Consider the following 13,063-nt stretch of genomic DNA (forward strand, 5'->3'; position numbering starts at 1 on the left):
CATTAAAGCAGCATGAAGGTCTCATCACTAAGTATTCGTCTCCCCGGGATGGAGCCCATTCCATCCACAAAGATATAAAAACCTTTGGTACTAAAAATAAGCAAACAAACAAGAACTTTCCCCCTTCTTCCCAAGCTACACTACAGAATGCAGAGAAAGGTGGGCAAGGTGTTTTTTTTTGTTTTTTTTTTTAAAGTCAAATCTTCCTGAAACAGAGGCTCATGATTAGGGTGGCTGCTGCTGTGTTGCAAATGAAATGAAATGAAATGCATGTCTCCAAAAAGGGGGAGACAGAGATTTGCACAAAAGTTGTGCATGCTAAGCTAATGTAACCCATTGTTTGTATTAGTAACAATATTATTTATTTTTATTTATTTGTTGCATTTATACACAACCTTTTCCTCCAAGGTGTTCCCCCTCCTCATTTAATCCCCACAACAACCTGTTGTCAACCTTTACAGGTCCATGGGCCTATTTGGATTTTTGAGCAAAGGTCATGGGCGCCACCCCCTCTGGTCACTTTCCTCAACCCCTCCCAATCATGCCACATAGAGAGAAAGAGAGAGCATACACGCACAGAACACAGTAATTGTTACGCAAATTGCATTTAGCCCAATAAAAAAGGTACACCGATGGTCCCAACACAGTAGGCCTTGCCCAAATGAGCAGATGTAGCCCACATCATTTTAAAAAAATGCATTTTTATTTTATTTTATTTTGCCAGCAGTGAGATTTTGCTGCCCAGACCCTCCAGCATTTTATACTGACCAGTACTTAGCTCAGCCCTACCTCTACATTCTACTTCTCTAGAGTGGGACTTGCCAGCTTATATTACAGGTTTAATTGCTGAAATTATTGCTTGAAGGTACCATGGCTGCTACTGGATCTGTACCCTACCAGCAATGCTACACCAGGGGTCACTATCCCTTCCACCACTGAAATTAGACTTGAAAGAAGCACATTATTATAGCTGGTAGACTAGGCTGCAGTGTATGCCTAGTTGCAGGTGAGGTGCCCATGACCGTTTCTCTAGCTTGAAAATGTGCCCACAGGACCAAAATCTAGATCCATTTCAATCGGGTTTTAGGCCCGGTTTTGGCACTGAGACAGCCTTGGTCGCCCTGTACGATGACCTATGTCGGGAAAGAGACAGAGGGAGTGTAACTCTGTTGATTCTCCTTGATCTCTCAGCGGCTTTTGATACCATCGACCATGGTATCCTTCTGGAGAGGCTCGCGGAGTTGGGAGTTGGAGGTACTGCTTGGCAGTGGTTCCGCTCCTACTTGGCGGGTCGTCTCCAGAAGGTAGTGCTTGGGGAACATTGCTCGACACCGCGGGCTCTCCAATATGGGGTCCCGCAGGGGTCAGTTTTGTCCCCCCTGCTTTTTAATATCTACATGAAGCCGTTGGGAGAGGTCATCAGGAGTTTTGGAGTGCGTTGTCATCAGTATGCTGATGACACGCAGCTCTACTTCTCCTTTTCATCTTCTTCAGGTGAGGCTGTCGATTTGCTGAACCGTTGCCTGGCCTCGACAATGGACTGGATGAGAGTTAACAAACTGAAGCTCAATCCAGACAAGACTGAGATGCTGTTGGTGGACGGGTTCTCTGATCAGATGGTGGATATATACCCTGTCCTGGACGGGGTTACACTCCCCCTAAAGGACCGGGTTCGTAGTCTGGGAGTCTTTTTAGACTCTTCCCTCTCACTTGAGGCTCAAGTAGCCTCGGTGGTTAGGAATGCGTTTTACCAACTTCGGTTGGTAGCCCAGCTACGTCCCTATTTGAGTAAAGAGGACCTTACATCAGTGGTACATGCTCTGGCAACCTCACGTTTGGATTACTGTAATGCGCTTTACGTAGGGCTACCTTTGAAGACAGTTCGGAAGCTACAACTAGTGCAAAATGCGGCGGCCAGACTGCTGACAAGGACCAAGCGGTCCGAGCATATAACACCTGTTCTGGCCAGCTTGCACTGGTTGCCAATATGTTTCCGGGCTAGATTCAAAGTGTTGGTATTAACCTATAAAGCCTTATACGGTGCGGGACCACGATACCTTGCGGAACGCCTCTTCCGATATGAACCGGCCCGTGCACTACGTTCTGCTACGAAGGCCCTCCTCCGGGTTCCAACTCACAGGGAGGCCCGGAGGGTGATGACAAGATCTAGGGCCTTCTCAGTGGTGGCCCCCGAACTATGGAACAGTCTCCCTGAGGAAGTACGCCTGGCGCCGACTCTGCTTTCCTTCCGGCGCCAGGTCAAAACCTTCCTATTCTCTGAAGCATTTTAAGTTACATTGATCTAATTTTAATAATGTTTATTGTATTGTTGATTGTATTTTAATATTATTTTGTTATTCATTGTATTTTTATACTATTTTATGTTCACCGCCCAGAGAGCTATTGCTAGTCGGGCGGTATATAAATTTAATAAATAATAATAATAATAATAATAAAATGGCTGCCGAGCCCTATGTTACACCACTACCCAAAGACCCAGCTGCTGTTTCCTCCAGGATGTTACAAAATGTGCAATGCAGCAGAACTATTTCTATCTCCTGGGCATAAATAGCTGAACAGAGTGCCCTTTTACAAAGTCAGAGTGCTCCATCTTCCCTTACTCTATGGCCAGACATTACTTTCTTCCATAGCCAAGAGCAGAGGCAGGAAACCTTTTTCAACCTAAGGGCCATATTCCCTCCTGGAGGACTACACCAGTAGTGGGCAAGGCCAGAAGCAAAAGGATGCAGAGCAACAAATGTAAAATTTTACCTTTGTAAGGGAAAATAGTTTCTGCCCATAGTCACACACCCCTCTATCCCCTATCGAGGCAAGCACAAGGCTTTATTCAGGGTCACGTTCCAGCCAGGCAAAAGCATTTGGGATGTGAAGCAGGGTCAGTGAGGGGTGTGGTTTAGGGAGAGTTCCAAGGGCCAGAAGAAAAGGCCTGGAGGGCCACATTCACCACCATCCCAGGTCAGAGGTTCACTTCCCCTAGCCTAGGTACAAAGCAGAAAACAGAAGCAGTAGTTCCACACCCACAGAGGCAGTCATGCAAATAATACAGACAAAAAGAACTTGAACTGAGCTTATTGTATAACAAACTCGTTTTATAGGGATCTGGGTTTTTTTTTCTTATGCCCAATCTTTCTTAATAATTATTTTAGGCATGTTTACAGCTATCGAATGGATGGCCAGGATCAGCTGTTGTTCACTGTTACACATTCCCTAGTTTGATATTTGACAACTTGTGTCTTATTTTCAAGGTGTCCCCCATTCAGTGGCTGCTGTTCCTCAAGGGGTCATTCCTTCTCCTCCTGATGCCTTGTTGCCAATCGCTCTGTTCTGTGCCTTCAATGGGACCGTTTATGATTCAGTGCACAGTTTCACCTCATAGGGCCAATGCACTCATTCCACCATGACTGCTCTAAAAAAAAGTGGATGGTCATGACATTAGCCCCCCAAGGCCATGAGGAAGGAAGTCATGGTACCGTAATATATCCCAAACTAGCCACAGCTGAAATTCCAAGCTCCACCTCTACAGTGAAGATGTTAGATGTATCTCAACATTTCCATGGTCTACTTCTCATGTGATCAACAGCTGCTGGGCTTCCAAGTTTTATTTATTAATTTATTATTTGATTTATATCCCGCCCTTCCTCCCAGCAGGAGCCGTTTTGAATCACATAGCTTTTTTGCAGTACAACATGATAGTGTAAATTTGCAGTATGAGACGTGCAAGACACATACACACATACAAAGACTATTCCAACAGAAAGAGATGGCAAGTGGATCAAAGTGACATTAAATGGGTAATTTATTTAAATTTACTGAGGCATTAAAGTAAGCCAGACTTGCAAAGGCCTCATTGTGGTTAGAGTCCCATAATGGTTAGAGTGTGGACTAGGACCAGCAAGACTGAGGTGCAAATGACAACAGAGGTTGTATTTAACCAAGTCCTGCTCAGAGTAAACCTACTGAAATGACTGAATCTAATTTAGTCACGTCAATTAACATCTATGGGTCTACTCTGAATAGAACTTAGTAGAATACCACCCTCAGGCAGGAAATTCTCTCAGGAACCTTGGGCCAGTCACAGGGTTGTTGTGGGAATAAAATGGGAGAATAATGCATACTGCTTTGAACTCCTTGGAGAAAAGGTGGGCTATGTAGGTAATAAATAAAATTAAATGAAACCATGCAGGGAAAAGCTAATTCCATGGAGGAACAGTCTTGTTGAGCAGGAATGGACAGGCCAGGCACCTAGTATCTTTACTGGCCCTGTCCAATCCAGAGGCTTGGTGCTACCGGCCAATCAAAGGTGCCAATGTTGCACATGGTAACTCCCTTGCTGCCTGAAGAGAGCTCTGAGGCCTGAGCCCACAGCAGTCAAGATGGCTCACTAGGCTAGGCCCCAAAAGGTCCTCTAGTGTTATATTCAGATATTCATCCACAGCTTCATAAACCATGGTTGCATACAAAAAATGTGTATATTAGGAAACATTCCCACTAAAATGCTGATGAATTTTAATTAGTGGTTTTTTTTTAAAATCACAATCTAATGTGGAAATGTGGAGAAGCAAAAATAAGATGCCACCCTTGGATACAAATTTAATAAATAAATAAGACTGTAGAAAAAGAAACTGAATTTGACAGATTTGCCCATCCCTGCTCATCATCAAACCTGCATAACAAGACTGACAAAATGACAAGATTCCCTCCACCCCCTGGGATACCTCCTATATCTACTCGCTGGAAACCCTGCAAGAGAGAAACAAAGTAGAGAGCCTCCAAATGAGCCTCTGAGCTGCTCCAGCAGCAAAAAAACCCCCAGTGATGGAACACCACTAATCTTTGAACTGGGTGAAGTATTACAAGCCTTGTACTGCCAAACATGGCTGGAAAATCCCAGGGGCCTTTTTACATGGGTACCTAGTAATTTCAAGCTGGGACATAGCTCTACCTAGGCCTAGGAATTTGATGCCTACTTGCCTGGGAAAGCGAGATTTTTTTTTTAATTTCCAGCCCTATTACCATATCTTTACACACTGATCCTAATTAATCAAGTCTTGCTACTGTAAAGGTGGCTTTAAAAATTGCAAGGAGTGTATTGAACAGAGGAAGAATGGAGACTGAAGATTATAATGGAGATTAGGGGCAAAGGAAATCATATGAAACTTTTTCAACACAACTTTTTAAAAATATATGATTTGATTGTTACTGAATAATAACATTCTCTGCCCCCTCTCCCATGTGAAAACCAAGGTCTTTTTAAAGGAAGGGCCGTAACTCAGTGGTAAAGCAGATGCTTTGCATGCAAAAGGTTCCAGGTTCAATCCGTGGCATCTTCAGTTGGGGCTGGGACAGACTCCCACCTCAAATGCAGAGACCTTCTGCCAGTCAGAGCGGACATACTGAGTTTGATAGACCAATGATCTCAGTATAAGACAGGTTCCTATGTTCCTAAAATCAGTGCTTGTATTAACACAACTGACCTGGTTCACATGTAACGGTAAACCAAGCTATTGCTTACATTACATGAGCAAGGGTACTGGTGTCCAGAGAGAAAATTATGGCCACTTCACTCCTCTCTTGGCCCTGCTGCTGACATGCTGACATGGTGTTTTGTTGAAACCCAGGATCATGGTTTCTCACACTCCAAACAAATAATGAGCTGCAACCAATGTTTGTTCTTGGTTTGCCACTCGTGGTTGGAGTGAGGCACACCTCAAGCCCACGTTCTCCTCCCCTGCCTTAGCTTAACACAACTTAATACCGATAGCACCCAGTGTCAATGTGCTTGAGCCTGATGTACACAGGGGTCTCCCTAAAGCAGGAATGGAAAACCTGTACAACCCTCAGGCACCGTTAGACTCAGTCAGTTCCAACCAGCACAGGCAACGGTCAAGGATGATGAGGTTCCCCATTCTGCCTTAAAAAATAATAATAATAATCTTTTTCTAAAGTGAGCTGTACACGACCATTAACCAACCATCAGTTTTAGCAAGACCCTAGAATTTGTACACACTAGAAATTAATCCACCAGTAGGGATTGTCAGCTCTACACTGCATCAGCAGTGTCAGGGGGGGGCTGGAAATTCCTGGGTCTTTGGCAGGGAAGGAAAGTCCTTAGCCAGCAGTCGGGTTGTACATCTGCCAGGCCTATCCGAAGCATACTTGCTGAGTCAGAAGTCCAGAAGCGAGGTCAGTGGAGGTCCGGGATCAATTGCCAAGGAGGTCAGTCAAAGAGATGCTGCAGGGAAACTAGGTCTACACAAAGCCACGCCTGACGTTGCAGTCAGCAACAAGCTGCAGCCAAGGTGTGCCTTATAAAGAGCAGGATGGACAGCAGGTGTGAGCCCTCAGCGTTTGGGCCTTAAGGAGACAGGCCTGCCTCTCTTCTGCCTGACCTTCTGCTGTCTACGTTCTGCAGGTGAGGGGGGAGTATCCTGTTCACTGTCTGTGTCTGGCTGCAGGGCCTCTGCTGTATCTGGGGTGCTCTGCAGCTGAGGGGCAGAAGGAGCTGGATTCTCAGGAGGCTCCTCCGTGTCTCCTGCTGCTCCTGGGTCTGCTGCTGTTACTCCCGAGTCGTCCTCATCTGAGGAGTCCTCTGACGGGGCCATGACAGGGATGATAGCACCTGTCAATTACAGTTTTCTCCGTTTCTAATTTTTCCTTTTTTTTTTTATTAATTTTTATTCAAATTTTCAAAAACAAAAAAAAACACAAAACAAAAACAATTATACAAAAAAAAAATGTTGACTTCCGATTTGTCGCAGATCAACCATAGGTCTACAATATATAACAATCCTATCTCTAAAATTATATTACAAAATCACTTTCCTCCAGTAGTTATCTTAATTAATCATCAAATCTCATAAACATTACTTTATTCTTTCCACAAAAAGTCCAAAAGAGATTTCAATTCCTTGAGAGATATATCTTTCAATTTTTCTCCAAATAAACATGTCGCTTAATCCATCTTGATTCAAATCTATTAGGTCCAGTAATTTCAATAGCCATTCCTCCATTATCTATATTAATTCCATCTTCCATCTTCAATAATCCTGTTAAATCCAGTAATTTCAGTAGCCATTCTTCCATTATCAGTATCCCATAATAATCTTGTTGTCATAGCCATAATCCAAATAAACATATCGATTAATCCATCTCGTCGAATCTATTAGGTCCAATAATTTCCATAACCATTCTTCCATTATCAATATTAATTCCATCTTCCATCTTCAATAGTCCTGTTAAATCCAGTGGTTTCAGTATCCACTCATCCATTATCAGTATCTCATGATGATCTTGCTGTCATAGCCATAGTCATACAACAAGAGTCTGATGGGAATTTCCCCCTTCACAAATATGTCCTTGCCATCAATTCTAAATATGTTGCTGAAATATTGTTGTAAAGTCACTTCTCTGCTCTTCTTTTTTACAAAATGCACTGGCTCATCTCTTAAGAGTTTTTCCATTGTCACATATTTGTAATTAATTCCATAGATTTTTTCTATGTCAAGCTCCATCACATCATTCCAGTCAAGAAAATTATCCAAGACATTGATAACTTTATCACTAATATCTTCATTAGTTTCTTCAGAGACAACGTTGAATTCCAAACAGTAAACTTTATTTCTAACATCCGTAAACTCCAGATCTTTTTCCAATTCCTCATTTGTTCCAGTCTCCATGGCTTGTATCTTCCCTTTAATTTTTCTTTTCTCATCTCTAATCCCATCAAAATCCTCTTTCACAGAATCCCCTATTTTTTTAAACTCCTGCATCATTTTGCTAAATTCAATTTTCATCTCCTGTCTGCCCTGTCTCAGGGTTTGTTTCATTATCTCAATCTCACTCATTATTTTCTGAAACATAATTTCTTCCATGGTCTCAGTCACTTTCCTGGTTGTCATTCTTAAAACCACAAAAACAAAAAATTATTTCAGCCACAGTTGGGTTAATGTTTCAGGCTTGCAGACATCAATACAGCCTGTCTTATCTCTTATATATTCAGGAAAACAAAACAAGTTTAGTTCCCAGCTTCAAGCAGTTAGTGGTGTGGTGAGTAAGCAGATTCGTCAAAGTGAAATAGACCAAAAAAAAAAAAATAGTTCCAGACATGATACTCCAAAGTTCATAAATCAAATTTGTTTATTTTTTTTCCCTCCTCGTAATAAAAATCCCTCTTCCGTTAATATCTTTAGAATGCACTTCCAGGCCCGCTTTTTGCAATAAAAACAAAGATAAGCTTTTTTCGATTTCTTTCCTCCTTAGTTTCGTGAGTGAAAGAGAAATTTTTTAACTCACCCAGTTCCTTATAGCTGATTCATTGACAAATCTCTTTTTGGTGCAACAATTTAAACCAAGTAAAAAAAAAATGGAAAGAAGGATGCTTGCCTGTTAGTTCGTTTTTCTTTGAAGAAAAGATAAACGTGTCGCTTAATCAGCAAGAGCTTTGATGGAAGTCCGTCCGGCATTCGCTGGCTGAACTTTCTCTCATAAATTAATGAAATCCAGTCCTCCCAACAAAAACAGGCTTTGTGGTTAATCTCACGTTTCTCCCTGACCAGGAGAAAATCTTAACCAGTCAAAAAAAAAAAAAATATTCTGACTGATTAAAGCTGAAAAAACTTCATCTAAGACAAGAGCTTGTCTCAGAGGCAGCACAGGCGAATCACCCTTCCCGGAAGTCGGTGACCTGTCTCCGTTTCTAATTTTTCCAATCTTAAATTGAGTTCTCCACATTTCTGCCTCAATTTGTGATTTTTTTAAAAAAAAATCCTCATGAAAATTCTTCAGCATTTTAGCGTAAATTTCTCCCAGCACACATATTTTTGTCTGCAGCTTTAACTAATGCACACATTTCTGCAATTTCTCCAAATATAATGCATTCTAATATGTTATTTTCAATAAATATGTTCACTTTCATGCACACTTTCCCCTAACACATGCACTTTTGTACACATTCGTTGGATTTGAATAAGTGTGAATTTTGAAGGATGGCTGTGTTTCGGTTCTTACATTGTTTCAGAAAGTGCCAATTTGATACATTCAGCTTTAAATATGAACCAAATCACATTTCACCTGCATCAGTCGTTCATGCTCTGGTAACTTCTAGATTGGACTACTGCAATGCGCTCTACGTTGGGCTGCCCTTGAAGACAGTTCGGAAACTACAGTTAGTCCAGAATGCAGCGGCCAGATTGTTGACGCGGACAAGAAGGTCCGCTCATATTACACCCGTTCTGGCTCGTCTGCACTGGCTTCCTATTTGTTTCCGGGCTAAATTCAAAGTGCTGGTTTTGACCTATAAAGCCTTACATGGCATGGGACCGCAATACCTGGTGGAGCGCCTCTCCCAATATGAAACTACCCGTACACTGCGCTCAACATCTAAGGCCCTCCTCCGAGTACCATCCCATCGAGAAGCTCGGAGGGTGGTGACTAGAAATAGGGCCTTTTCGGTTGTGGCTCCCGAACTATGGAATGGTCTCCCCGATGAGGTGCACCTGGCGCCGACGCTGCTATCTTTTCGGCGCCAAGTGAAAACCTTTTTATATTCCCAGGCATTTTAATGTGTATTATTATATGTATTGTTGTATTTTGTTACTGTTTGATTATTTTTGTTTACCTTTGTTGGTTTGATTCTATTGTATTATTGTATTTATATATTCCTGATTGCTTTATTTTATGTACACCGCCCAGAGAGCCCTTGGGCTTAGGGCGGTATATAAATAAAATAAAATAAAAAATAAATAATCCCTATCCACCAGTGTTCCCTATGCAAAATAAACATAGTAACTGGATAAGGAAAGAGCAGTGGCTCAGTAGTAGAACTTCTGTCCCAAGTTAAATCCCCAGCATCTCTAGAGAAGACTGGGAGAGACTCCCTGTTTGAAACCCTGGAGAGCTGCTACCAGTCAGTGTAGACAGCACTGAGCTAAACGGACCAATGGTTTGACTCGGTATAAGGCAGCTTCCTATGTTCCAAGCTGACAACAGAAGCCAAAACTGAAAACCAATAGAACCTGAATTCATCCTTAACAATATGTGAAACTCTTATCCTAGGTTTGCTAGCATATTTTTGCATATAGTTTTCCCCTCTGGAACTGGGTGATGCAGCGTGCATAACTGGCTTTTAGAGAAGGAGGAGAGGAAAAAAGAGAGTCTCTTTAGATTCTAGGGGTGCTTTCACACTGCACTTTATTCTGTTATTCTGACGATTTCTTACCTGGTAATTTGTGCATTATATTTGATCTTTCACACGACACACAAGCTAGCTCCAGAATTCTAGTGGAATGTAGTGGAAGTTTAGCGCAAATTTCCATGATAAATTATTCCAGATATAATCCATTAGCTAGGCTGGGAACCCGGAAGAAAGCCGGAGTTCTTCACTTAGCTGCAGCCGCTCACATGACAGGCATCCCAGCATGCAGTGCATTCCCGCCCTTGAGTCAAGCAGGGTTCTTCTTTTTTTGCCTGACGAACGCTGTACCGGTATTCCGGCATTCACACAGATAGCAGCAACATTTCCCACACACACCCCGTCTTGATACAACTAAAACAATTTTAAAAGTCAGATCCTAAAGGGAGAGGGCTTGCATGTGCATGGGTGAGGGACGAAACCAAGCCATGTGAAAGACCATTGCGCAAAATGCCGGTATATCGGCTGAAAAAGCTGCTGTTCCTTAATGCAAGAGGTACTGCAGTGTGAAAGGGATTTTAGAAATCAGGACAGAAGAGCTACCATTTTAATCCATTAAACTAACGCAATCAGCCCCGTGTATGGAAGCAGTCTAGAACATAACAGCATTTTTAGATGCTGCAGGCTACCAGAGGAATAGATAGATTCCCTTTCAAGAGTGGTGTCACTTCTATGCTTCCACATAGCATACCGCTGAGATAAATGCCACACATCTTAAGTACCTGTCAGTTACTTGAAACTGTTAAACATTTCAACACAATATTGTCATCCCATAAACGGGCAAAATAGCTGTGTTTATCTCAGTCTGCACTCATCCAATATATTAAGCCTTTACTTTTCAAAAAAAAAAAAAGTAGAAAAGGAGGGTGTGAACCCTTCAGACTCCTTTGCCGTAGTGCTTCAAATATCAGTTTCACAGCAGAAATACACAAGCAAAAGGTCAAACGGATTCCTGGGCAACAGCTCCATCCTGAATGGGCCTGGAAACCCAGGAGAGTCACCAGCAGAGTCTATAATGTGTTGAAGGTTCATGGCAAAGGTGCAGGAGTCCTTCAGTAGACAAGGTCATGTGAAAAATAAATAAAAAATGTTCCCCAGTGGCAGGAAGTTTGGAAGCCATTGCCCTTAATTTTATTTATTTATTTATTTATTTATTGGATTTCTTAGTCGCCCATCTGGCTGGCTATCCAGCCACTCTGGGCGATGTACAAAATAGGCATACAAATATAATAGACATTAAAAATCTGAAAACAATGACGGGGGAGCCAACATGGTGCCCTCTCATCAGCCTCACCCAACATGACTCATGGCCAGGGATGGTGGGAATTGGAGTCCAGCAACATATGGAGGGCACCACATTGGGGAACCCTGCCCTACGTCCTGCACGAGTCCTAGAAGCAGCCGTTGCTGTATGATATGTTTCCAATGGCCTAGCATGGCTTTTATTATAGAGGCGAGATGTCCACATTCCATTTAACAAAGTTACTATAATTTTGTATGTTGTACTTGCTGTAATTTGATGAAAAGTGAGCTCCATATATATTTAAATAAAACAAAAATTATAAGTTGCTACCCCATGATATCATACCATCCAAACATTCAGGGAATAGTCTCACATTCTCAGAAAGCTTGCTGTAGGGAGTAGATAGGTAGCTGAGCACTTGCCTTTGGAATGGGCAGGCACGTCCAAGCAGCTTGAGTTTGGAACAGGTAAGCTACCTGATAGGTACAAGTAACGAAAGCATCCTCCCATTATCAAAGTGGCAACATGCCAGCACTCAGCAATTTAAAAAATTTAATTGGCCTTTCTGGCTTTCATACCGAGATTGCACTAAAGCGGGGATAGTAGGCTCCCACATTAATGAGCTGTGGCTTCAAACCTCCCTCTTGGAGCAGTTCCAATACCGTAAGACTTTGCAAACCCTCCATGCATTTTATAGGGGGAGGACTGTAAAGGAAATTTATCACTTTGGCAGCTGCTGCCTTATGTTTCACCAAATGCTGAAGAATGTAACCACTAATAACCCTACTGCGCTCACGTTCTGCTTGTGGGGAAAGGGCTGTAACAAAATGGTAGAGCATCTGCTTTGCATGCAAAAGGTCCCAGTTTTAATCTCTAGCATGCTGCCAGTCAGTGTCAACAGTACTGAGCTAGATGGACCAATATTTGGAATAAGGCAGCTGTTCCCATAGGCATCTGGTTGGCCTCTCTGAGAACACAATGCTGGATTAAACAGGCTTTTGGACTGATCCAGCAGGACTCTTTTTACATTCCTGTGTTCAACCTTAACTGTGCCTTATATCGAGTCAGACCATTGGGCCATCTAATTCAGTACTGTTGACACTGACTGGCAGCAGTTCTCCAGGGAACAACAGGGGTCTTTCCCAGTCTTATCTAGAGAATCTGGGGACTGAATACTGAATAAATTTTATTTCGGTCATAGACCAGCCAGAATCTGGGGACTGAACTGAGGACCCTTTGCCTGCAATTCATGTGCTCTAATGGAGGGTGGTGGCTCTGGTCCCACCCCCAATGTTGGTATGCAGCCCACAAGAGATTGCCTTAGAGCAAATGTAGCTCTTAGTAGAAAAAAGGTTGCCCGTTCTAGCTATAATAGGCCTTTTCCCAGGCTTCCTCCAAACAAGTCTAGGTTTGCATTCCAGTCTGAATCTCAAGTTTCGAACCCAAAATTGAACTTGGATGAATGTCAACCATCCCCTAAAGCAGCAGTGCCCAACAGCTTTTTTATATATATTTGCCAAAATGGTGGTGAATGTATGGACATTTTTGGTAGAAAAATACACAATAATAGGGCAGAAAAATACACAACGCTTTTGAATTATTTATTGATA

At 42.4% G+C, this 13,063-nt stretch overlaps 1 protein-coding gene across 1 annotated transcript in view; it reads right to left on the reverse strand.

Annotated features, from left to right (window-relative positions):
* The window catches only part of PDE3A (phosphodiesterase 3A), a 437,665-nt gene that overhangs the window by 357,481 nt on the left and 67,121 nt on the right, over positions 1-13,063 (reverse strand). The window lies entirely within an intron of this gene.

The sequence above is a fragment of the Rhineura floridana genome, chromosome 8 (genome assembly GCF_030035675.1).
Source record: "Rhineura floridana isolate rRhiFlo1 chromosome 8, rRhiFlo1.hap2, whole genome shotgun sequence".
Lineage (NCBI taxonomy): Eukaryota > Metazoa > Chordata > Lepidosauria > Squamata > Rhineuridae > Rhineura > Rhineura floridana.